The 23,723-nt window shown below is 41.8% G+C and overlaps 8 non-coding genes across 8 annotated transcripts; all 8 read right to left on the reverse strand.

Moving 5' to 3' along the window:
- Positions 1-893: 893 nt before the first annotated feature.
- Positions 894-981, reverse strand: trnap-ugg (transfer RNA proline (anticodon UGG)). The gene is given in 2 exon segments: positions 894-929; positions 946-981. It is a non-coding gene; the product is annotated as a tRNA-Pro (tRNA).
- A 3,041-nt stretch (positions 982-4,022) lies between these two features.
- On the reverse strand, positions 4,023-4,110 carry trnap-ugg (transfer RNA proline (anticodon UGG)). The gene is given in 2 exon segments: positions 4,023-4,058; positions 4,075-4,110. It is a non-coding gene; the product is annotated as a tRNA-Pro (tRNA).
- A 3,028-nt stretch (positions 4,111-7,138) lies between these two features.
- On the reverse strand, positions 7,139-7,226 carry trnap-ugg (transfer RNA proline (anticodon UGG)). The gene is given in 2 exon segments: positions 7,139-7,174; positions 7,191-7,226. It is a non-coding gene; the product is annotated as a tRNA-Pro (tRNA).
- A 3,021-nt stretch (positions 7,227-10,247) lies between these two features.
- Positions 10,248-10,335, reverse strand: trnap-ugg (transfer RNA proline (anticodon UGG)). Its single transcript is given in 2 exon segments — positions 10,248-10,283; positions 10,300-10,335. It is a non-coding gene; the product is annotated as a tRNA-Pro (tRNA).
- Positions 10,336-13,356: 3,021 nt separating this feature from the next.
- trnap-ugg (transfer RNA proline (anticodon UGG)) lies at positions 13,357-13,444 on the reverse strand. The gene is given in 2 exon segments: positions 13,357-13,392; positions 13,409-13,444. It is a non-coding gene; the product is annotated as a tRNA-Pro (tRNA).
- A 3,042-nt stretch (positions 13,445-16,486) lies between these two features.
- Positions 16,487-16,574, reverse strand: trnap-ugg (transfer RNA proline (anticodon UGG)). Its single transcript is given in 2 exon segments — positions 16,487-16,522; positions 16,539-16,574. It is a non-coding gene; the product is annotated as a tRNA-Pro (tRNA).
- Positions 16,575-19,594: 3,020 nt separating this feature from the next.
- Positions 19,595-19,682, reverse strand: trnap-ugg (transfer RNA proline (anticodon UGG)). Its single transcript is given in 2 exon segments — positions 19,595-19,630; positions 19,647-19,682. It is a non-coding gene; the product is annotated as a tRNA-Pro (tRNA).
- Positions 19,683-22,724: 3,042 nt separating this feature from the next.
- On the reverse strand, positions 22,725-22,812 carry trnap-ugg (transfer RNA proline (anticodon UGG)). Its single transcript is given in 2 exon segments — positions 22,725-22,760; positions 22,777-22,812. It is a non-coding gene; the product is annotated as a tRNA-Pro (tRNA).
- Between the last annotated feature and the right edge of the window lie 911 nt (positions 22,813-23,723).

A 23,723-nucleotide genomic window follows, 5' to 3' on the forward strand; every position in this document is an offset into this window, starting at 1 on the left:
AAACACAATGAACAAAAACAAAGCATTCTGTAAAACTCAGCAGGCCGTGAACATTCTGTGGATGAATTTCCCGGGCTCACGTTCAGTCAGATGATCATTCCGATATTTTAAGAAAAATGTAAAGTTTACAGATTTTTCCTGGAAAATAGCGCCTGGAAAAATAGGCAGCGAGGAAGGACAAAAGGGAATGCCTGTGATACAGTGGAGCGTAGGAGTGATTGAATAATAAATGGCACAATGCAAAAAGGCAAAGTGAGTGGTAAGCGGGCAATAAAGTAACAAAGGATGGACCAGAGGAGGTGTTCGTGTGAACAGCAGAACCATTAGCAGACAATGGGAGCGGTGCTTATGATCCGATACGTTGAACCGAATGTTGAGGCCAGAACACTATAACCTGCCTGGAATCTAGGGTTTGAACGCCTTTTAATTAGACCAGGCAGCTTGGCCACCCCGGATCGATTTCCTGCACGGTTTAAATTCGGCAGCCAAGGGACTAAATCCAAAGCCAGCTTCTCACATCTTTTCAGCGCGAGAGAAACAGGACGCACTCATATTCAGGGCAGAGTCTGTTTCACGTTGAATTTGAGATTGACGTTGAATGTATGCTTATCCCTATACAGGTGAGCTCATGCGTGCAGAAAGGAAGATACACTGATCAAGTATTTGCCGGAATCAAAACGGGGTTTATGTTGTCCAATGAGACGCAGAGCCGAGCACATCTGAGAAACATGAACTTTACTCAGTTCGGTGAGTTTCACTTTGCTCCTGGGAATCTCCAGGATTTTTGTACGCTGTGTGAACAACGGAGTGCAATCACACGTTTTAATTTGAAACATGTCAGTTTTCTCACATGTCGACCGGCTGAGAAGTCGTTTTTTGACAAAAGGTTGGCAGGGCTCGTCCGGGATTTGAACCCGGGACCTCTCGCATTTCAATTATTATAATCCCAAAGCGAGAATCATACCACTAGACCAACGAGCCGCCGACAGTGAGGAGCGTAGCTCTCAGTTTCTGATGTTAGTTTGCTATTCGGCCCATCGTGCCTGTGCTGACTCTCAGAGACCGATTTCATGAGTCCCCCTCTCCATCGTTCTGCTAATGTTTTCCCTTTGATGAAGTGATTATTTTTTGTGACATTACTTCACCAACGAGCTGCATCCTTTTCAGTAAAAGGTGAATTTGGCAATGAGGATAAATGTGATTGAATAAAAAAACTCGGGGAAAATGTTTAACACAATAACGACGAAGCTGCGGGCATACTGGATCAGCAGTCCATTGCTTCAACCTGTCAGTCACCTTGTCTCCTATGGACTGCAAAGTCAGACATCCATCCCCTACTTTTTGCATTCAAACAGAAATAATATGCACGAAAATCTACTTCACCACTTGTTTTGCCCGTGCAACCAGATCGACAGTGATGAAAATGTGCCATTAGCTTCTTAAAGCACACAGCCTTCCTTTACTTGAGGTGAGTGACTGTCCGAGATGGTTGGTTTTGAGGCAGAATCAAAACAAAGAATATAAAATTTCACAAAGCGCGATAGCTGACCACTGCCGGACTCGAACCTACAATCATCTGATAAGATCACAGTTACAATCGAAATCAGACACCTTATCCTTTAGGCCACGCGGCCGCTACCGTCGGTGCATAATTTGTTGTTTTTTATATTGAGAGCAAATTTGGGACAAGGGTTACATCAAGGAGTGGATATCGGAAAACATGAGCATATTTTGAGTAATGAACAGATGCGCTGCGATATGGATGTACACGGACACAGGCAAAGTCAATGTATCTTGAAACACAACAGTTTAACAATTCGGTTATCACAGCTGATAATCACACTCCTTTTTAAATGTACAGGATGATCCGGATAATGAGAAAATACGTTTTAAAGGGGCAATTGATGAACCGGAACTGACAACCATCCCGTTGAAACAGACACCGAATGATCCTGGACAGGAAGCACATCCCTCTTACACAGCTGTAGAATTGCCCTTCACGGACAGCAGTTCCCTTTCAGAAGAATAAATTGGAATTTCTATCATTCCTGAATGCAATTGTGTTGTGCGTGAATGAGCGCGGTTCTCATGAGCACGCGGGACTGGGACGGTTGTTGAAGCCACAGGTGATAGACAAGCAGGAAAGAGGGAGGGAAATAAAACCAACCCAGACAAAAAGACAATTTAAAACATATATATATTTATCATAATAAGAAAATAAATAAATTTACAATTTTATTGCAAAAAATTGAATTTGATTTGATTGAAATAAATAAATAATTGTTTCTTAATCTATATATTTTTGATTGAACGAAGTCTGTGCGACTGCATGAAATGCACTGGAAATCAGGGTGTGCAGTCAGTAAATTCCCAAACACAGTAAGCCCATGGTGTAAGACAAGCCACGAGGGAAGATGTGGGAAACAAAGGCCATCTTTTAAAGTCGCGAGTGCTTTTCTGCACGATCAGACAGAAGCTGCGTGTGCTGTGAAAGAGGTCAAATGTAATAGAGTCAATGCAGGCAGAAGAGAAAAGCACATTTATTGTGAAAGTTAAAAAGTAGGGAATGTATGTAAATATATGCATATATAAATATTGATACAGAAATGTATATAAACAAAGTCAGTCAGTCAGTCATGTCTTGTCTTGTCTTGATTTGATTTGTATTTTAAAATAAGGGGGAAGGAGCTCATCATGTCACACAGCCCATCCGCAAGCTCTCGCTAAAATCGCTATGTTTCTAACTTATATAATTTGCCTTCTTTCACATGTGGAATAGCAAAATCCCACAGCAGACTCTTCTCCTGTCAGTCAGTCCCTGAATGCGTGTTGAATCAAATCAGTGTGGCTTCAAGTTGCATGTAATGCATTTTTCCTCACATGACATGAAATGCACAGTAAGATCGCGCAGAACGTTTCCGCGCACTCTCTCACTTACACAAACACACCAACAAACTAAAAATTCTGCACTCTCCAAAGGCAGTTTTTGAAATTTGAAATTTGAAATCCGGGACAGACAGCACATTCCTTTTAAACAGATAGATAATGATCCGATACTGATAGCACACCATTTTGGAGAGACAGAGAATGACCCCGGGCAGACCAGCACATCACCTTAAAAGGGATACAGAAACACAATGAACAAAAACAAAGCATTCTGTAAAACTCAGCAGGCCGTGAACATTCTGTGGATGAATTTCCCGGGCTCACGTTCAGTCAGATGATCATTCCGATATTTTAAGAAAAATGTAAAGTTTACAGATTTTTCCTGGAAAATAGCGCCTGGAAAAATAGGCAGCGAGGAAGGACAAAAGGGAATGCCTGTGATACAGTGGAGCGTAGGAGTGATTGAATAATAAATGGCACAATGCAAAAAGGCAAAGTGAGTGGTAAGCGGGCAATAAAGTAACAAAGGATGGACCAGAGGAGGTGTTCGTGTGAACAGCAGAACCATTAGCAGACAATGGGAGCGGTGCTTATGATCCGATACGTTGAACCGAATGTTGAGGCCAGAACACTATAACCTGCCTGGAATCTAGGGTTTGACGCCTTTTAATTAGACCAGGCAGCTTGGCCACCCCGGATCGATTTCCTGCACGGTTTAAATTCGGCAGCCAAGGGACTAAATCCAAAGCCAGCTTCTCACATCTTTTCAGCGCGAGAGAAACAGGACGCACTCATATTCAGGGCAGAGTCTGTTTCACGTTGAATTTGAGATTGACGTTGAATGTATGCTTATCCCTATGGAGGTGAGCTCATGCGTGCAGAAAGGAAGATACACTGATCAAGTATTTGCCGGAATCAAAACGGGGTTTATGTTGTCCAATGAGACGCAGAGCCGAGCACATCTGAGAAACATGAACTTTACTCAGTTCGGTGAGTTTCACTTTGCTCCTGGGAATCTCCAGGATTTTTGTACGCTGTGTGAACAACGGAGTGCAATCACACGTTTTAATTTGAAACATGTCAGTTTTCTCACATGTCGACCGGCTGAGAAGTCGTTTTTTGACAAAAGGTTGGCAGGGCTCGTCCGGGATTTGAACCCGGGACCTCTCGCATTTCAATTATTATAATCCCAAAGCGAGAATCATACCCCTAGACCAACGAGCCGCCGACAGTGAGGAGCGTAGCTCTCCGTTTCTGATGTTAGTTTGCTATTCGGCCCATCGTGCCTGTGCTGACTCTCAGAGACCGATTTCATGAGTCCCCCTCTCCATCGTTCTGCTAATGTTTTCCCTTTGATGAAGTGATTATTTTTTGTGACATTACTTCATCAACGAGCTGCATCCTTTTCAGTAAAAGGTGAATTTGGCAATGAGGATAAATGTGATTGAATAAAAAAACTAGGGGAAAATGTTTAACACAATAACGACGAAGCTGGGGGCATACTGGATCAGCAGTCCATTGCTTCAATCTGTCAGTCACCTTGTCTCCTATTGACTGCAAAGTCAGACATCCATCCCCTACTTTTTGCATTCAAACAGAAATAATATGCATGAAAATCTACTTCACCACTTGTTTTGCCCGTGCAACCAGATCGACAGTGATGAAAATGTGCCATTAGCTTCTTAAAGCACACAGCCTTCCTTTACTTCAGGTGAGTGACTGTCCGAGATGGTTGGTATTGAGGCAGAATCAAAACAAAGAATATAAAATTTCACAAAGCGCGATAGCTGACCACTGCCGGACTCGAACCTACAATCATCTGATAAGATCACAGTTACAATTGAAATCAGACACCTTATCCTTTAGGCCACGCGGCCGCTACCGTCGGTGCATAATTTGTTGTGTTTTATATTGAGAGCAAATTTGGGACAAGGGTTACATCAAGGAGTGGATATCGGAAAACATGAGCATATTTTGAGTAATGAACAGATGCGCTGCGATATGGATGTACACGGACACAGGCAAAGTCAATGTATCTTGAAACACAACAGTTTAACAATTCGGTTATCACAGCTGATAATCACACTCCTTTTTAAATGTACAGGATGATCCGGATAATGAGTAAATACGTTTTAAAGGGGCAATTGATAAACCGGAACTGACAACCATCCCGTTGAAACAGACACCGAATGATCCTGGACAGGAAGCACATCCCTCTTACACAGCTGTAGAATTGCCCTTCACGGACAGCAGTTCCCTTTCAGAAGAATAAATTGGAATTTCTATCATTCCTGAATGCAATTGTGTTGTGCGTGAATGAGCGCGGTTCTCATGAGCACGCGGGACTGGGACGGTTGTTGAAGCCACAGGTGATAGACAAGCAGGAAAGAGGGTGGGAAATAAAACCAACCCAGACAAAAAGACAATTTAAAACATATATATATTTATCATAATAAGAAAATAAATAAATTTACAATTTTATTGCAAAAAATTGAATTTGATTTGATTGAAATAAATAAATAATTGTTTCTTAATCTATATATTTTTGATTGAACGAAGTCTGTGCGACTGCATGAAATGCACTGGAAATCAGGGTGTGCAGTCAGTAAATTCCCAAACACAGTAAGCCCATGGTGTAAGACAAGCCACGAGGGAAGATGTGGGAAACAAAGGCCATCTTTTAAAGTCGCGAGTGCTTTTCTGCAGGATCAGACAGAAGCTGCGTGTGCTGTGAAAGAGGTCAAATGTAATAGAGCCAATGCAGGCAGAACAGAAAAGCACATTTATTGTGAAAGTTAAAAAGTAGGGAATGTATGTAAATATATGCATATATAAATATTGATACAGAAATTTATATAAACAAAGTCAGTCAGTCAGTCATGTCTTGTCTTGTCTTGATTTGATTTGTATTTGAAAATAAGGGGGAAGGAGCTCATCATGTCACACAGCCCATCCGCAAGCTCTCGCTAAAATCGCTATGTTTCTAACTTATATAATTTGCCTTCTTTCACATGTGGAATAGCAAAATCCCACAGCAGACTCTTCTCCTGTCAGTCAGTCCCTGAATGCGTGTTGAATCAAATCAGTGTGGCTTCAAGTTGCATGTAATGCATTTTTCCTCACATGACATGAAATGCACAGTAAGATCGCGCAGAACGTTTCCACGCACTCTCTCACTTACACAAACACACCAACAAACTAAAAATTCTGCACTCTCCAAAGGCAGTTTTTGAAATTTGAAATTTGAAATCCGGGACAGACAGCACATTCCTTTTAAACAGATAGATAATGATCCGATACTGATAGCACACCATTTTGGAGAGACAGAGAATGACCCCGGGCAGACCAGCACATCACCTTAAAAGGGATACAGAAACACAATGAACAAAAACAAAGCATTCTGTAAAACTCAGCAGGCCGTGAACATTCTGTGGATGAATTTCCCGGGCTCACGTTCAGTCAGATGATCATTCCGATATTTTAAGAAAAATGTAAAGTTTACAGATTTTTCCTGGAAAATAGCGCCTGGAAAAATAGGCAGCGAGGAAGGACAAAATGGAATGCCTGTGATACAGTGGAGCGTAGGAGTGATTGGATAATAAATGGCACAATGCAAAAAGGCAAAGTGAGTGGTAAGCGGGCAATAAAGTAACAAAGGATGGACCAGAGGAGGTGTTAGTGTGAACAGCAGAACCATTAGCAGACAATGGGAGCTGTGCTTATGATCCGATACGTTGAACCGAATGTTGAGGCCAGAACACTATAACCTGCCTGGAATGTAGGGTTTGAATGCCTTTTAATTAGACCAGGCAGCTTGGCCACCCCGGATTGATTTCCTGCACGGTTTAAATTCGGCAGCCAAGGCCAGCTTCTCACATCTTTTCAGCGCGAGAGAAACAGGACGCACTCATATTCAGGGCAGAGTCTGTTTCACGTTGAATTTGAGATTGACGTTGAATGTATGCTTATCCCTATGGAGGTGAGCTCATGCGTGCAGAAAGGAAGATACACTGATCAAGTATTTGCCGGAATCAAAACGGGGTTTATGTTGTCCAATGAGACACAGAGCCGAGCACATCTGAGAAACATGAACTTTAGTCAGTTCGGTGAGTTTCACTTTGCTCCTGGGAATCTCCAGGATTTTTGTACGCTGTGTGAACAACGGAGTGCAATCACACGTTTTAATTTGAAACATGTCAGTTTTCTCACATGTCGACCGGCTGAGAAGTCGTTTTTTGACAAAAGGTTGGCAGGGCTCGTCCGGGATTTGAACCCGGGACCTCTCGCATTTCAATTATTATAATCCCAAAGCGAGAATCATACCCCTAGACCAACGAGCCGCCGACAGTGAGGAGCGTAGCTCTCAGTTTCTGACGTTAGTTTGCTATTCGGCCCATCGTGCCTGTGCTGACTCTCAGAGACCGATTTCATGAGTCCCCCTCTCCATCGTTCTGCTAATGTTTTCCCTTTGATGAAGTGATTATTTTTTGTGACATTACTTCATCAACGAGCTGCATCCTTTTCAGTAAAAGGTGAATTTGGCAATGAGGATAAATGTGATTGAATAAAAAAACTAGGGGAAAATGTTTAACACAATAACGACGAAGCTGGGGGCATACTGGATCAGCAGTCCATTGCTTCAACCTGTCAGTCACCTTGTCTCCTATTGACTGCAAAGTCAGACATCCATCCCCTACTTTTTGCATTCAAACAGAAATAATATGCACGAAAATCTACTTCACCACTTGTTTTGCCCGTGCAACCAGATCGACAGTGATGAAAATGTGCCATTAGCTTCTTAAAGCACACAGCCTTCCTTCACTTCAGGTGAGTGACTGTCCGAGAAGGTTGGTTTTGAGGCAGAATTAAAACAAAGAATATAAAATTTCACAAAGCGCGATAGCAGACCATTGCCGGACTCGAACCTTCAATCATCTGATAAGATCACAGTTACAATCGAAATCAGACACCTTATCCTTTAGGCCACGCGGTCGCTACCGTCGGTGCATAATTTGTTGTTTTTTATATTGAGAGCAAATTTGGGACAAGGGTTACATCAAGGAGTGGATATCGGAAAACATGAGCATATTTTGAGTAATGAACAGATGCGCTGCGATATGGATGTACACGGACACAGGCAAAGTCAATGTATCTTGAAACACAACAGTTTAACAATTCGGTTATCACAGCTGATAATCACACTCCTTTTTAAATGTACAGGATGATCCGGATAATGTGTAAATACGTTTTAAAGGGGCAATTGATAAACCGGAACTGACAACCATCCCGTTGAAACAGACACCGAAGGACAGGAAGCACATCCCTCTTACACAGCTGTAGAATTGCCCTTCACGGACAGCAGTTCCCTTTCAGAAGAATAAATTGGAATTTCTATCATTCCTGAATGCAATTGTGTTGTGCGTGAATGAGCGCGGTTCTCATGAGCACGCGGGACTGGGACGGTTGTTGAAGCCACAGGTGATAGACAAGCAGGAAAGAGGGTGGGAAATAAAACCAACCCAGACAAAAAGACAATTTAAAACATATATATATTTATCATAATAAGAAAATAAATAAATTTACAATTTTATTGCAAAAAATTGAATTTGATTTGATTGAAATAAATAAATAATTGTTTCTTAATCTATATATTTTTGATTGAACGAAGTCTGTGCGACTGCATGAAATGCACTGGAAATCAGGGTGTGCAGTCAGTAAATTCCCAAACACAGTAAGCCCATGGTGTAAGACAAGCCACGAGGGAAGATGTGGGAAACAAAGGCCATCTTTTAAAGTCGCGAGTGCTTTTCTGCACGATCAGACAGAAGCTGCGTGTGCTGTGAAAGAGATCAAATGTAATAGAGCCAATGCAGGCAGAACAGAAAAGCACATTTATTGTGAAAGTTAAAAAGTAGGGAATGTATGTAAATATATGCATATATAAATATTGATACAGAAATTTATATAAACAAAGTCAGTCAGTCAGTCATGTCTTGTCTTGTCTTGATTTGATTTGTATTTGAAAATAAGGGGGAAGGAGCTCATCATGTCACACAGCCCATCCGCAAGCTCTCGCTAAAATCGCTATGTTTCTAACTTATATAATTTGCCTTCTTTCACATGTGGAATAGCAAAATCCCACAGCAGACTCTTCTCCTGTCAGTCAGTCCCTGAATGCGTGTTGAATCAAATCAGTGTGGCTTCAAGTTGCATGTAATGCATTTTTCCTCACATGACATGAAATGCACAGTAAGATCGCGCAGAACGTTTCCACGCACTCTCTCACTTACACAAACACACCAACAAACTAAAAATTCTGCACTCTCCAAAGGCAGATTTTGAAATTTGAAATTTGAAATCCGAGACAGACAGCACATTCCTTTTAAACAGATAGATAATGATCCGATACTGATAGCACACCATTTTGGAGAGACAGAGAATGACCCCGGGCAGACCAGCACATCACCTTAAAAGGGATACAGAAACACAATGAACAAAAACAAAGCATTCTGTAAAACTCAGCAGGCCGTGAACATTCTGTGGATGAATTTCCCGGGCTCACGTTCAGTCAGATGATCATTCCGATATTTTAAGAAAAATGTAAAGTTTACAGATTTTTCCTGGAAAATAGCGCCTGGAAAAATAGGCAGCGAGGAAGGACAAAATGGAATGCCTGTGATACAGTGGAGCGTAGGAGTGATTGGATAATAAATGGCACAATGCAAAAAGGCAAAGTGAGTGGTAAGCGGGCAATAAAGTAACAAAGGATGGACCAGAGGAGGTGTTAGTGTGAACAGCAGAACCATTAGCAGACAATGGGAGCTGTGCTTATGATCCGATACGTTGAACCGAATGTTGAGGCCAGAACACTATAACCTGCCTGGAATGTAGGGTTTGAATGCCTTTTAATTAGACCAGGCAGCTTGGCCACCCCGGATTGATTTCCTGCACGGTTTAAATTCGGCAGCCAAGGCCAGCTTCTCACATCTTTTCAGCGCGAGAGAAACAGGACGCACTCATATTCAGGGCAGAGTCTGTTTCACGTTGAATTTGAGATTGACGTTGAATGTATGCTTATCCCTATGGAGGTGAGCTCATGCGTGCAGAAAGGAAGATACACTGATCAAGTATTTGCCGGAATCAAAACGGGGTTTATGTTGTCCAATGAGACACAGAGCCGAGCACATCTGAGAAACATGAACTTTAGTCAGTTCGGTGAGTTTCACTTTGCTCCTGGGAATCTCCAGGATTTTTGTACGCTGTGTGAACAACGGAGTGCAATCACACGTTTTAATTTGAAACATGTCAGTTTTCTCACATGTCGACCGGCTGAGAAGTCGTTTTTTGACAAAAGGTTGGCAGGGCTCGTCCGGGATTTGAACCCGGGACCTCTCGCATTTCAATTATTATAATCCCAAAGCGAGAATCATACCCCTAGACCAACGAGCCGCCGACAGTGAGGAGCGTAGCTCTCAGTTTCTGACGTTAGTTTGCTATTCGGCCCATCGTGCCTGTGCTGACTCTCAGAGACCGATTTCATGAGTCCCCCTCTCCATCGTTCTGCTAATGTTTTCCCTTTGATGAAGTGATTATTTTTTGTGACATTACTTCATCAACGAGCTGCATCCTTTTCAGTAAAAGGTGAATTTGGCAATGAGGATAAATGTGATTGAATAAAAAAACTAGGGGAAAATGTTTAACACAATAACGACGAAGCTGGGGGCATACTGGATCAGCAGTCCATTGCTTCAACCTGTCAGTCACCTTGTCTCCTATTGACTGCAAAGTCAGACATCCATCCCCTACTTTTTGCATTCAAACAGAAATAATATGCACGAAAATCTACTTCACCACTTGTTTTGCCCGTGCAACCAGATCGACAGTGATGATAATGTGCCATTAGCTTCTTAAAGCACACAGCCTTCCTTCACTTCAGGTGAGTGACTGTCCGAGAAGGTTGGTTTTGAGGCAGAATTAAAACAAAGAATATAAAATTTCACAAAGCGCGATAGCTGACCATTGCCGGACTCGAACCTTCAATCATCTGATAAGATCACAGTTACAATCGAAATCAGACACCTTATCCTTTAGGCCACGCGGTCGCTACCGTCGGTGCATAATTTGTTGTTTTTTATATTGAGAGCAAATTTGGGACAAGGGTTACATCAAGGAGTGGATATCGGAAAACATGAGCATATTTTGAGTAATGAACAGATGCGCTGCGATATGGATGTACACGGACACAGGCAAAGTCAATGTATCTTGAAACACAACAGTTTAACAATTCGGTTATCACAGCTGATAATCACACTCCTTTTTAAATGTACAGGATGATCCGGATAATGTGTAAATACGTTTTAAAGGGGCAATTGATAAACCGGAACTGACAACCATCCCGTTGAAACAGACACCGAAGGACAGGAAGCACATCCCTCTTACACAGCTGTAGAATTGCCCTTCACGGACAGCAGTTCCCTTTCAGAAGAATAAATTGGAATTTCTATCATTCCTGAATGCAATTGTGTTGTGCGTGAATGAGCGCGGTTCTCATGAGCACGCGGGACTGGGACGGTTGTTGAAGCCACAGGTGATAGACAAGCAGGAAAGAGGGTGGGAAATAAAACCAACCCAGACAAAAAGACAATTTAAAACATATATATATTTATCATAATAAGAAAATAAATAAATTTACAATTTTATTGCAAAAAATTGAATTTGATTTGATTGAAATAAATAAATAATTGTTTCTTAATCTATATATTTTTGATTGAACGAAGTCTGTGCGACTGCATGAAATGCACTGGAAATCAGGGTGTGCAGTCAGTAAATTCCCAAACACAGTAAGCCCATGGTGTAAGACAAGCCACGAGGGAAGATGTGGGAAACAAAGGCCATCTTTTAAAGTCGCGAGTGCTTTTCTGCAGGATCAGACAGAAGCTGCGTGTGCTGTGAAAGAGATCAAATGTAATAGAGCCAATGCAGGCAGAACAGAAAAGCACATTTATTGTGAAAGTTAAAAAGTAGGGAATGTATGTAAATATATGCATATATAAATATTGATACAGAAATTTATATAAACAAAGTCAGTCAGTCAGTCATGTCTTGTCTTGTCTTGATTTGATTTGTATTTGAAAATAAGGGGGAAGGAGCTCATCATGTCACACAGCCCATCCGCAAGCTCTCGCTAAAATCGCTATGTTTCTAACTTATATAATTTGCCTTCTTTCACATGTGGAATAGCAAAATCCCACAGCAGACTCTTCTCCTGTCAGTCAGTCCCTGAATGCGTGTTGAATCAAATCAGTGTGGCTTCAAGTTGCATGTAATGCATTTTTCCTCACATGACATGAAATGCACAGTAAGATCGCGCAGAACGTTTCCACGCACTCTCTCACTTACACAAACACACCAACAAACTAAAAATTCTGCACTCTCCAAAGGCAGTTTTTGAAATTTGAAATTTGAAATCCGGGACAGACAGCACATTCCTTTTAAACAGATAGATAATGATCCGATACTGATAGCACACCATTTTGGAGAGACAGAGAATGACCCCGGGCAGACCAGCACATCACCTTAAAATGGATACAGAAACACAATGAACAAAAACAAAGCATTCTGTAAAACTCAGCAGGCCGTGAACATTCTGTGGATGAATTTCCCGGGCTCACGTTCAGTCAGATGATCATTCCGATATTTTAAGAAAAATGTAAAGTTTACAGATTTTTCCTGGAAAATAGCGCCTGGAAAAATAGGCAGCGAGGAAGGACAAAATGGAATGCCTGTGATACAGTGGAGCGTAGGAGTGATTGGATAATAAATGGCACAATGCAAAAAGGCAAAGTGAGTGGTAAGCGGGCAATAAAGTAACAAAGGATGGACCAGAGGAGGTGTTAGTGTGAACAGCAGAACCATTAGCAGACAATGGGAGCTATGCTTATGATCCGATACGTTGAACCGAATGTTGAGGCCAGAACACTATAACCTGCCTGGAATGTAGGGTTTGAATGCCTTTTAATTAGACCAGGCAGCTTGGCCACCCCGGATTGATTTCCTGCACGGTTTAAATTCGGCAGCCAAGGCCAGCTTCTCACATCTTTTCAGCGCGAGAGAAACAGGACGCACTCATATTCAGGGCAGAGTCTGTTTCACGTTGAATTTGAGATTGACGTTGAATGTATGCTTATCCCTATGGAGGTGAGCTCATGCGTGCAGAAAGGAAGATACACTGATCAAGTATTTGCCGGAATCAAAACGGGGTTTATGTTGTCCAATGAGACACAGAGCCGAGCACATCTGAGAAACATGAACTTTAGTCAGTTCGGTGAGTTTCACTTTGCTCCTGGGAATCTCCAGGATTTTTGTACGCTGTGTGAACAACGGAGTGCAATCACACGTTTTAATTTGAAACATGTCAGTTTTCTCACATGTCGACCGGCTGAGAAGTCGTTTTTTGACAAAAGGTTGGCAGGGCTCGTCCGGGATTTGAACCCGGGACCTCTCGCATTTCAATTATTATAATCCCAAAGCGAGAATCATACCCCTAGACCAACGAGCCGCCGACAGTGAGGAGCGTAGCTCTCAGTTTCTGACGTTAGTTTGCTATTCGGCCCATCGTGCCTGTGCTGACTCTCAGAGACCGATTTCATGAGTCCCCCTCTCCATCGTTCTGCTAATGTTTTCCCTTTGATGAAGTGATTATTTTTTGTGACATTACTTCATCAACGAGCTGCATCCTTTTCAGTAAAAGGTGAATTTGGCAATGAGGATAAATGTGATTGAATAAAAAAACTAGGGGAAAATGTTTAACACAATAACGACGAAGCTGGGGGCATACTGGATCAGCAGTCCATTGCTTCAACCTGTCAGTCACCTTGTCTCCTATTGACTGCAAAGTCAGACATCCATCCCCTACTTTTTGCATTCAAACAGAAATAATATGCACGAAAATCTACTTCACCACTTGTTTTGCCCGTGCAACCAGATCGACAGTGATGAAAATGTGCCATTAGCTTCTTAAAGCACACAGCCTTCCTTTACTTCAGGTGAGTGACTGTCCGAGATGGTTGGTTTTGAGGCAGAATCAAAACAAAGAATATAAAATTTCACAAAGCGCGATAGCTGACCACTGCCGGACTCGAACCTGCAATCATCTGATAAGATCACAGTTACAATCGAAATCAGACACCTTGTCCTTTAGGCCACGCGGCCGCTACCGTCGGTGCATAATTTGTTGTTTTTTATATTGAGAGCAAATTTGGGACAAGGGTTACATCAAGGAGTGGATATCGGAAAACATGAGCATATTTTGAGTAATGAACAGAGGCGCTGCGATATGGATGTACACGGACACAGGCAAAGTCAATGTATCTTGAAACACAACAGTTTAACAATTCGGTTATCACAGCTGATAATCACACTCCTTTTTAAATGTACAGGATGATCCGGATAATGAGAAAATACGTTTTAAAGGGGCAATTGATGAACCGGAACTGACAACCATCCCGTTGAAACAGACACCGAATGATCCTGGACAGGAAGCACATCCCTCTTACACAGCTGTAGAATTGCCCTTCACGGACAGCAGTTCCCTTTCAGAAGAATAAATTGGAATTTCTATCATTCCTGAATGCAATTGTGTTGTGCGTGAATGAGCGCGGTTCTCATGAGCACGCGGGACTGGGACGGTTGTTGAAGCCACAGGTGATAGACAAGCAGGAAAGAGGGAGGGAAATAAAACCAACCCAGACAAAAAGACAATTTAAAACATATATATATTTATTATAATAAGAAAATAAATAAATTTACAATTTTATTGCAAAAAATTGAATTTGATTTGATTGAAATAAATAAATAATTGTTTCTTAATCTATATATTTTTGATTGAACGAAGTCTGTGCGACTGCATGAAATGCACTGGAAATCAGGGTGTGCAGTCAGTAAATTCCCAAACACAGTAAGCCCATGGTGTAAGACAAGCCACGAGGGAAGATGTGGGCAACAAAGGCCATCTTTTAAAGTCGCGAGTGCTTTTCTGCAGGATCAGACAGAAGCTGCGTGTGCTGTGAAAGAGGTCAAATGTAATAGAGCCAATGCAGGCAGAACAGAAAAGCACATTTATTGTGAAAGTTAAAAAGTAGGGAATGTATGTAAATATATGCATATATAAATATTGATACAGAAATTTATATAAACAAAGTCAGTCAGTCAGTCATGTCTTGTCTTGTCTTGATTTGATTTGTATTTGAAAATAAGGGGGAAGGAGCTCATCATGTCACACAGCCCATCCGCAAGCTCTCGCTGAAATCGCTATGTTTCTAACTTATATAATTTGCCTTCTTTCACATGTGGAATAGCAAAATCCCACAGCAGACTCTTCTCCTGTCAGTCAGTCCCTGAATGCGTGTTGAATCAAATCAGTGTGGCTTCAAGTTGCATGTAATGCATTTTTCCTCCCATGACATGAAATGCACAGTAAGATCACGCAGAACGTTTCCACGCACTCTCTCACTTACACAAACACACCAACAAACTAAAAATTCTGCACTCTCCAAAGGCAGATTTTGAAATTTGAAATTTGAAATCCGAGACAGACAGCACATTCCTTTTAAACAGATAGATAATGATCCGATACTGATAGCACACCATTTTGGAGAGACAGAGAATGACCCCGGGCAGACCAGCACATCACCTTAAAAGGGATACAGAAACACAATGAACAAAAACAAAGCATTCTGTAAAACTCAGCAGGCCGTGAACATTCTGTGGATGAATTTCCCGGGCTCACGTTCAGTCAGATGATCATTCCGATATTTTAAGAAAAATGTAAAGTTTACAGATTTTTCCTGGAAAATAGCGCCTGGAAAAATAGGCAGCGAGGAAGGACAAAAGGGAATGCCTGTGATACAGTGGAGCGTAGGAGTGATTGAATAATAAATGGCACAATGCAAAAAGGCAAAGTGAGTGGTAAGCGGGCAATAAAGTAACAAAGGATGGACCAGAGGAGGTGTTAGTGTGAACAGCAGAACCATTAGCAGACAATAGGAGCGGTGCTTATGATCCGATACGTTGAACCGAATGTTGAGGCCAGAACACTATAACCTGCCTGGAATGTAGGGTTTGAACGCCTTTTAATTAGACCAGGCAGCTTGGCCACCCCGGATCGATTTCCTGCACGGTTTAAATTCGGCAGCCAAGGGACTAAATCCAAAGCCAGCTTCTCACATCTTTTCAGCGCGAGAGAAACAGGACGCACTCATATTCAGGGCAGAGTCTGTTTCACGTTGAATTTGAGATTGACGTTGAATGTATGCTTATCCCTATGGAGGTGAGCTCATGCGTGCAGAAAGGAAGATACACTGATCAAGTATTTGCCGGAATCAAAACGGGGTTTATGTTGTCCAATGAGACGCAGAGCCGAGCACATCTGAGAAACATGAACTTTACTCAGTTCGGTGAGTTTCACTTTGCTCCTGGGAATCTCCAGGATTTTTGTACGCTGTGTGAACAACGGAGTGCAATCACACGTTTTAATTTGAAACATGTCAGTTTTCTCACATGTCGACCGGCTGAGAAGTCGTTTTTTGACAAAAGGTTGGCAGGGCTCGTCCGGGATTTGAACCCGGGACCTCTCGCATTTCAATTATTATAATCCCAAAGCGAGAATCATACCCCTAGACCAACGAGCCGCCGACAGTGAGGAGCGTAGCTCTCAGTTTCTGACGTTAGTTTGCTATTCGGCCCATCGTGCCTGTGCTGACTCTCAGAGACCGATTTCATGAGTCCCCCTCTCCATCGTTCTGCTAATGTTTTCCCTTTGATGAAGTGATTATTTTTTGTGACATTACTTCATCAACGAGCTGCATCCTTTTCAGTAAAAGGTGAATTTGGCAATGAGGATAAATGTGATTGAATAAAAAAACTAGGGGAAAATGTTTAACACAATAACGACGAAGCTGGGGGCATACTGGATCAGCAGTCCATTGCTTCAACCTGTCAGTCACCTTGTCTCCTATTGACTGCAAAGTCAGACATCCATCCCCTACTTTTTGCATTCAAACAGAAATAATATGCACGAAAATCTACTTCACCACTTGTTTTGCCCGTGCAACCAGATCGACAGTGATGAAAATGTGCCATTAGCTTCTTAAAGCACACAGCCTTCCTTCACTTCAGGTGAGTGACTGTCCGAGAAGGTTGGTTTTGAGGCAGAATTAAAACAAAGAATATAAAATTTCACAAAGCGCGATAGCTGACCATTGCCGGACTCGAACCTTCAATCATCTGATAAGATCACAGTTACAATCGAAATCAGACACCTTATCCTTTAGGCCACGCGGTCGCTACCGTCGGTGCATAATTTGTTGTTTTTTATATTGAGAGCAAATTTGGGACAAGGGTTACATCAAGGAGTGGATATCGGAAAACATGAGCATATTTTGAGTAATGAACAGATGCGCTGCGATATGGATGTACACGGACACAGGCAAAGTCAATGTATCTTGAAACACAACAGTTTAACAATTCGGTTATCACAGCTGATAATCACACTCCTTTTTAAATGTACAGGATGATCAGGATAATGTGTAAATACGTTTTAAAGGGGCAATTGATAAACCGGAACTGACAACCATCCCGTTGAAACAGACACCGAAGGACAGGAAGCACATCCCTCTTACACAGCTGTAGAATTGCCCTTCACGGACAGCAGTTCCCTTTCAGAAGAATAAATTGGAATTTCTATCATTCCTGAATGCAATTGTGTTGTGCGTGAATGAGCGCGGTTCTCATGAGCACGCGGGACTGGGACGGTTGTTGAAGCCACAGGTGATAGACAAGCAGGAAAGAGGGTGGGAAATAAAACCAACCCAGACAAAAAGACAATTTAAAACATATATATATTTATCATAATAAGAAAATAAATAAATTTACAATTTTATTGCAAAAAATTGAATTTGATTTGATTGAAATAAATAAATAATTGTTTCTTAATCTATATATTTTTGATTGAACGAAGTCTGTGCGACTGCATGAAATGCACTGGAAATCAGGGTGTGCAGTCAGTAAATTCCCAAACACAGTAAGCCCATGGTGTAAGACAAGCCACGAGGGAAGATGTGGGAAACAAAGGCCATCTTTTAAAGTCGCGAGTGCTTTTCTGCACGATCAGACAGAAGCTGCGTGTGCTGTGAAAGAGGTCAAATGTAATAGAGCCAATGCAGGCAGAACAGAAAAGCACATTTATTGTGAAAGTTAAAAAGTAGGGAATGTATGTAAATATATGCATATATAAATATTGATACAGAAATTTATATAAACAAAGTCAGTCAGTCAGTCATGTCTTGTCTTGTCTTGATTTGATTTGTATTTGAAAATAAGGGGGAAGGAGCTCATCATGTCACACAGCCCATCCGCAAGCTCTCGCTAAAATCGCTATGTTTCTAACTTATATAATTTGCCTTCTTTCACATGTGGAATAGCAAAATCCCACAGCAGACTCTTCTCCTGTCAGTCAGTCCCTGAATGCGTGTTGAATCAAATCAGTGTGGCTTCAAGTTGCATGTAATGCATTTTTCCTCACATGACATGAAATGCACAGTAAGATCGCGCAGAACGTTTCCACGCACTCTCTCACTTACACAAACACACCAACAAACTAAAAATTCTGCACTCTCCAAAGGCAGTTTTTGAAATTTGAAATTTGAAATCCGGGACAGACAGCACATTCCTTTTAAACAGATAGATAATGATCCGATACTGATAGCACACCATTTTGGAGAGACAGAGAATGACCCCGGGCAGACCAGCACATCACCTTAAAAGGGATACAGAAACACAATGAACAAAAACAAAGCATTCTGTAAAACTCAGCAGGCCGTGAACATTCTGTGGATGAATTTCCCGGGCTCACGTTCAGTCAGATGATCATTCGATATTTTAAGAAAAATGTAAAGTTTACAGATTTTTCCTGGAAAATAGCGCCTGGAAAAATAGGCAGCGAGGAAGGACAAAATGGAATGCCTGTGATACAGTGGAGCGTAGGAGTGATTGGAAATTAAATGGCACAATGCAAAAAGGCAAAGTGAGTGGTAAGCGGGCAATAAAGTAACAAAGGATGGACCAGAGGAGGTGTTAGTGTGAACAGCAGAACCATTAGCAGACAATGGGAGCTATGCTTATGATCCGATACGTTGAACCGAATGTTGAGGCCAGAACACTATAACCTGCCTGGAATGTAGGGTTTGAATGCCTTTTAATTAGACCAGGCAGCTTGGCCACCCCGGATTGATTTCCTGCACGGTTTAAATTCGGCAGCCAAGGCCAGCTTCTCACATCTTTTCAGCGCGAGAGAAACAGGACGCACTCATATTCAGGGCAGAGTCTGTTTCACGTTGAATTTGAGATTGACGTTGAATGTATGCTTATCCCTATGGAGGTGAGCTCATGCGTGCAGAAAGGAAGATACACTGATCAAGTATTTGCCGGAATCAAAACGGGGTTTATGTTGTCCAATGAGACACAGAGCCGAGCACATCTGAGAAACATGAACTTTAGTCAGTTCGGTGAGTTTCACTTTGCTCCTGGGAATCTCCAGGATTTTTGTACGCTGTGTGAACAACGGAGTGCAATCACACGTTTTAATTTGAAACATGTCAGTTTTCTCACATGTCGACCGGCTGATAAGTCGTTTTTTGACAAAAGGTTGGCAGGGTTCGTCCGGGATTTGAACCCGGGACCTCTCGCATTTCAATTATTATAATCCCAAAGCGAGAATCATACCCCTAGACCAACGAGCCGCCGACAGTGAGGAGCGTAGCTCTCAGTTTCTGACGTTAGTTTGCTATTCGGCCCATCGTGCCTGTGCTGACTCTCAGAGACCGATTTCATGAGTCCCCCTCTCCATCGTTCTGCTAATGTTTTCCCTTTGATGAAGTGATTATTTTTTGTGACATTACTTCATCAACGAGCTGCATCCTTTTCAGTAAAAGGTGAATTTGGCAATGAGGATAAATGTGATTGAATAAAAAAACTAGGGGAAAATGTTTAACACAATAACGACGAAGCTGGGGGCATACTGGATCAGCAGTCCATTGCTTCAATCTGTCAGTCACCTTGTCTCCTATTGACTGCAAAGTCAGACATCCATCCCCTACTTTTTGCATTCAAACAGAAATAATATGCACGAAAATCTACTTCACCACTTGTTTTGCCCGTGCAACCAGATCGACAGTGATGAAAATGTGCCATTAGCTTCTTAAAGCACACAGCCTTCCTTTACTTCAGGTGAGTGACTGTCCGAGATGGTTGGTTTTGAGGCAGAATCAAAACAAAGAATATAAAATTTCACAAAGCGCGATAGCTGACCACTGCCGGACTCGAACCTGCAATCATCTGATAAGATCACAGTTACAATCGAAATCAGACACCTTATCCTTTAGGCCACGCGGCCGCTACCGTCGGTGCATAATTTGTTGTTTTTTATATTGAGAGCAAATTTGGGACAAGGGTTACATCAAGGAGTGGATATCGGAAAACATGAGCATATTTTGAGTAATGAACAGAGGCGCTGCGATATGGATGTACACGGACACAGGCAAAGTCAATGTATCTTGAAACACAACAGTTTAACAATTCGGTTATCACAGCTGATAATCACACTCCTTTTTAAATGTACAGGATGATCCGGATAATGAGAAAATACGTTTTAAAGGGGCAATTGATGAACCGGAACTGACAACCATCCCGTTGAAACAGACACCGAATGATCCTGGACAGGAAGCACATCCCTCTTACACAGCTGTAGAATTGCCCTTCACGGACAGCAGTTCCCTTTCAGAAGAATAAATTGGAATTTCTATCATTCCTGAATGCAATTGTGTTGTGCGTGAATGAGCGCGGTTCTCATGAGCACGCGGGACTGGGACGGTTGTTGAAGCCACAGGTGATAGACAAGCAGGAAAGAGGGAGGGAAATAAAACCAACCCAGACAAAAAGACAATTTAAAACATATATATATTTATTATAATAAGAAAATAAATAAATTTACAATTTTATTGCAAAAAATTGAATTTGATTTGATTGAAATAAATAAATAATTGTTTCTTAATCTATATATTTTTGATTGAACGAAGTCTGTGCGACTGCATGAAATGCACTGGAAATCAGGGTGTGCAGTCAGTAAATTCCCAAACACAGTAAGCCCATGGTGTAAGACAAGCCACGAGGGAAGATGTGGGCAACAAAGGCCATCTTTTAAAGTCGCGAGTGCTTTTCTGCAGGATCAGACAGAAGCTGCGTGTGCTGTGAAAGAGGTCAAATGTAATAGAGCCAATGCAGGCAGAACAGAAAAGCACATTTATTGTGAAAGTTAAAAAGTAGGGAATGTATGTAAATATATGCATATATAAATATTGATACAGAAATTTATATAAACAAAGTCAGTCAGTCAGTCATGTCTTGTCTTGTCTTGATTTGATTTGTATTTGAAAATAAGGGGGAAGGAGCTCATCATGTCACACAGCCCATCCGCAAGCTCTCGCTGAAATCGCTATGTTTCTAACTTATATAATTTGCCTTCTTTCACATGTGGAATAGCAAAATCCCACAGCAGACTCTTCTCCTGTCAGTCAGTCCCTGAATGCGTGTTGAATCAAATCAGTGTGGCTTCAAGTTGCATGTAATGCATTTTTCCTCCCATGACATGAAATGCACAGTAAGATCGCGCAGAACGTTTCCACGCACTCTCTCACTTACACAAACACACCAACAAACTAAAAATTCTGCACTCTCCAAAGGCAGATTTTGAAATTTGAAATTTGAAATCCGAGACAGACAGCACATTCCTTTTAAACAGATAGATAATGATCCGATACTGATAGCACACCATTTTGGAGAGACAGAGAATGACCCCGGGCAGACCAGCACATCACCTTAAAAGGGATACAGAAACACAATGAACAAAAACAAAGCATTCTGTAAAACTCAGCAGGCCGTGAACATTCTGTGGATGAATTTCCCGGGCTCACGTTCAGTCAGATGATCATTCCGATATTTTAAGAAAAATGTAAAGTTTACAGATTTTTCCTGGAAAATAGCGCCTGGAAAAATAGGCAGCGAGGAAGGACAAAAGGGAATGCCTGTGATACAGTGGAGCGTAGGAGTGATTGAATAATAAATGGCACAATGCAAAAAGGCAAAGTGAGTGGTAAGCGGGCAATAAAGTAACAAAGGATGGACCAGAGGAGGTGTTAGTGTGAACAGCAGAACCATTAGCAGACAATAGGAGCGGTGCTTATGATCCGATACGTTGAACCGAATGTTGAGGCCAGAACACTATAACCTGCCTGGAATGTAGGGTTTGAACGCCTTTTAATTAGACCAGGCAGCTTGGCCACCCCGGATCGATTTCCTGCACGGTTTAAATTCGGCAGCCAAGGGACTAAATCCAAAGCCAGCTTCTCACATCTTTTCAGCGCGAGAGAAACAGGACGCACTCATATTCAGGGCAGAGTCTGTTTCACGTTGAATTTGAGATTGACGTTGAATGTATGCTTACCCCTATGGAGGTGAGCTCATGCGTGCAGAAAGGAAGATACACTGATCAAGTATTTGCCGGAATCAAAACGGGGTTTATGTTGTCCAATGAGACGCAGAGCCGAGCACATCTGAGAAACATGAACTTTAGTCAGTTCGGTGAGTTTCACTTTGCTCCTGGGAATCTCCAGGATTTTTGTACGCTGTGTGAACAACGGAGTGCAATCACACGTTTTAATTTGAAACATGTCAGTTTTCTCACATGTCGACCGGCTGAGAAGTCGTTTTTTGACAAAAGGTTGGCAGGGCTCGTCCGGGATTTGAACCCGGGACCTCTCGCATTTCAATTATTATAATCCCAAAGCGAGAATCATACCCCTAGACCAACGAGCCGCCGACAGTGAGGAGCGTAGCTCTCAGTTTCTGACGTTAGTTTGCTATTCGGCCCATCGTGCCTGTGCTGACTCTCAGAGACCGATTTCATGAGTCCCCCTCTCCATCGTTCTGCTAATGTTTTCCCTTTGATGAAGTGATTATTTTTTGTGACATTACTTCATCAACGAGCTGCATCCTTTTCAGTAAAAGGTGAATTTGGCAATGAGGATAAATGTGATTGAATAAAAAAACTAGGGGAAAATGTTTAACACAATAACGACGAAGCTGGGGGCATACTGGATCAGCAGTCCATTGCTTCAACCTGTCAGTCACCTTGTCTCCTATTGACTGCAAAGTCAGACATCCATCCCCTACTTTTTGCATTCAAACAGAAATAATATGCACGAAAATCTACTTCACCACTTGTTTTGCCCGTGCAACCAGATCGACAGTGATGAAAATGTGCCATTAGCTTCTTAAAGCACACAGCCTTCCTTCACTTCAGGTGAGTGACTGTCCGAGAAGGTTGGTTTTGAGGCAGAATTAAAACAAAGAATATAAAATTTCACAAAGCGCGATAGCTGACCATTGCCGGACTCGAACCTTCAATCATCTGATAAGATCACAGTTACAATCGAAATCAGACACCTTATCCTTTAGGCCACGCGGTCGCTACCGTCGGTGCATAATTTGTTGTTTTTTATATTGAGAGCAAATTTGGGACAAGGGTTACATCAAGGAGTGGATATCGGAAAACATGAGCATATTTTGAGTAATGAACAGATGCGCTGCGATATGGATGTACACGGACACAGGCAAAGTCAATGTATCTTGAAACACAACAGTTTAACAATTCGGTTATCACAGCTGATAATCACACTCCTTTTTAAATGTACAGGATGATCCGGATAATGTGTAAATACGTTTTA

This window comes from Pristiophorus japonicus, unplaced genomic scaffold (genome assembly GCF_044704955.1).
Source record: "Pristiophorus japonicus isolate sPriJap1 unplaced genomic scaffold, sPriJap1.hap1 HAP1_SCAFFOLD_85, whole genome shotgun sequence".
Classification (NCBI taxonomy): domain Eukaryota; kingdom Metazoa; phylum Chordata; class Chondrichthyes; family Pristiophoridae; genus Pristiophorus; species Pristiophorus japonicus.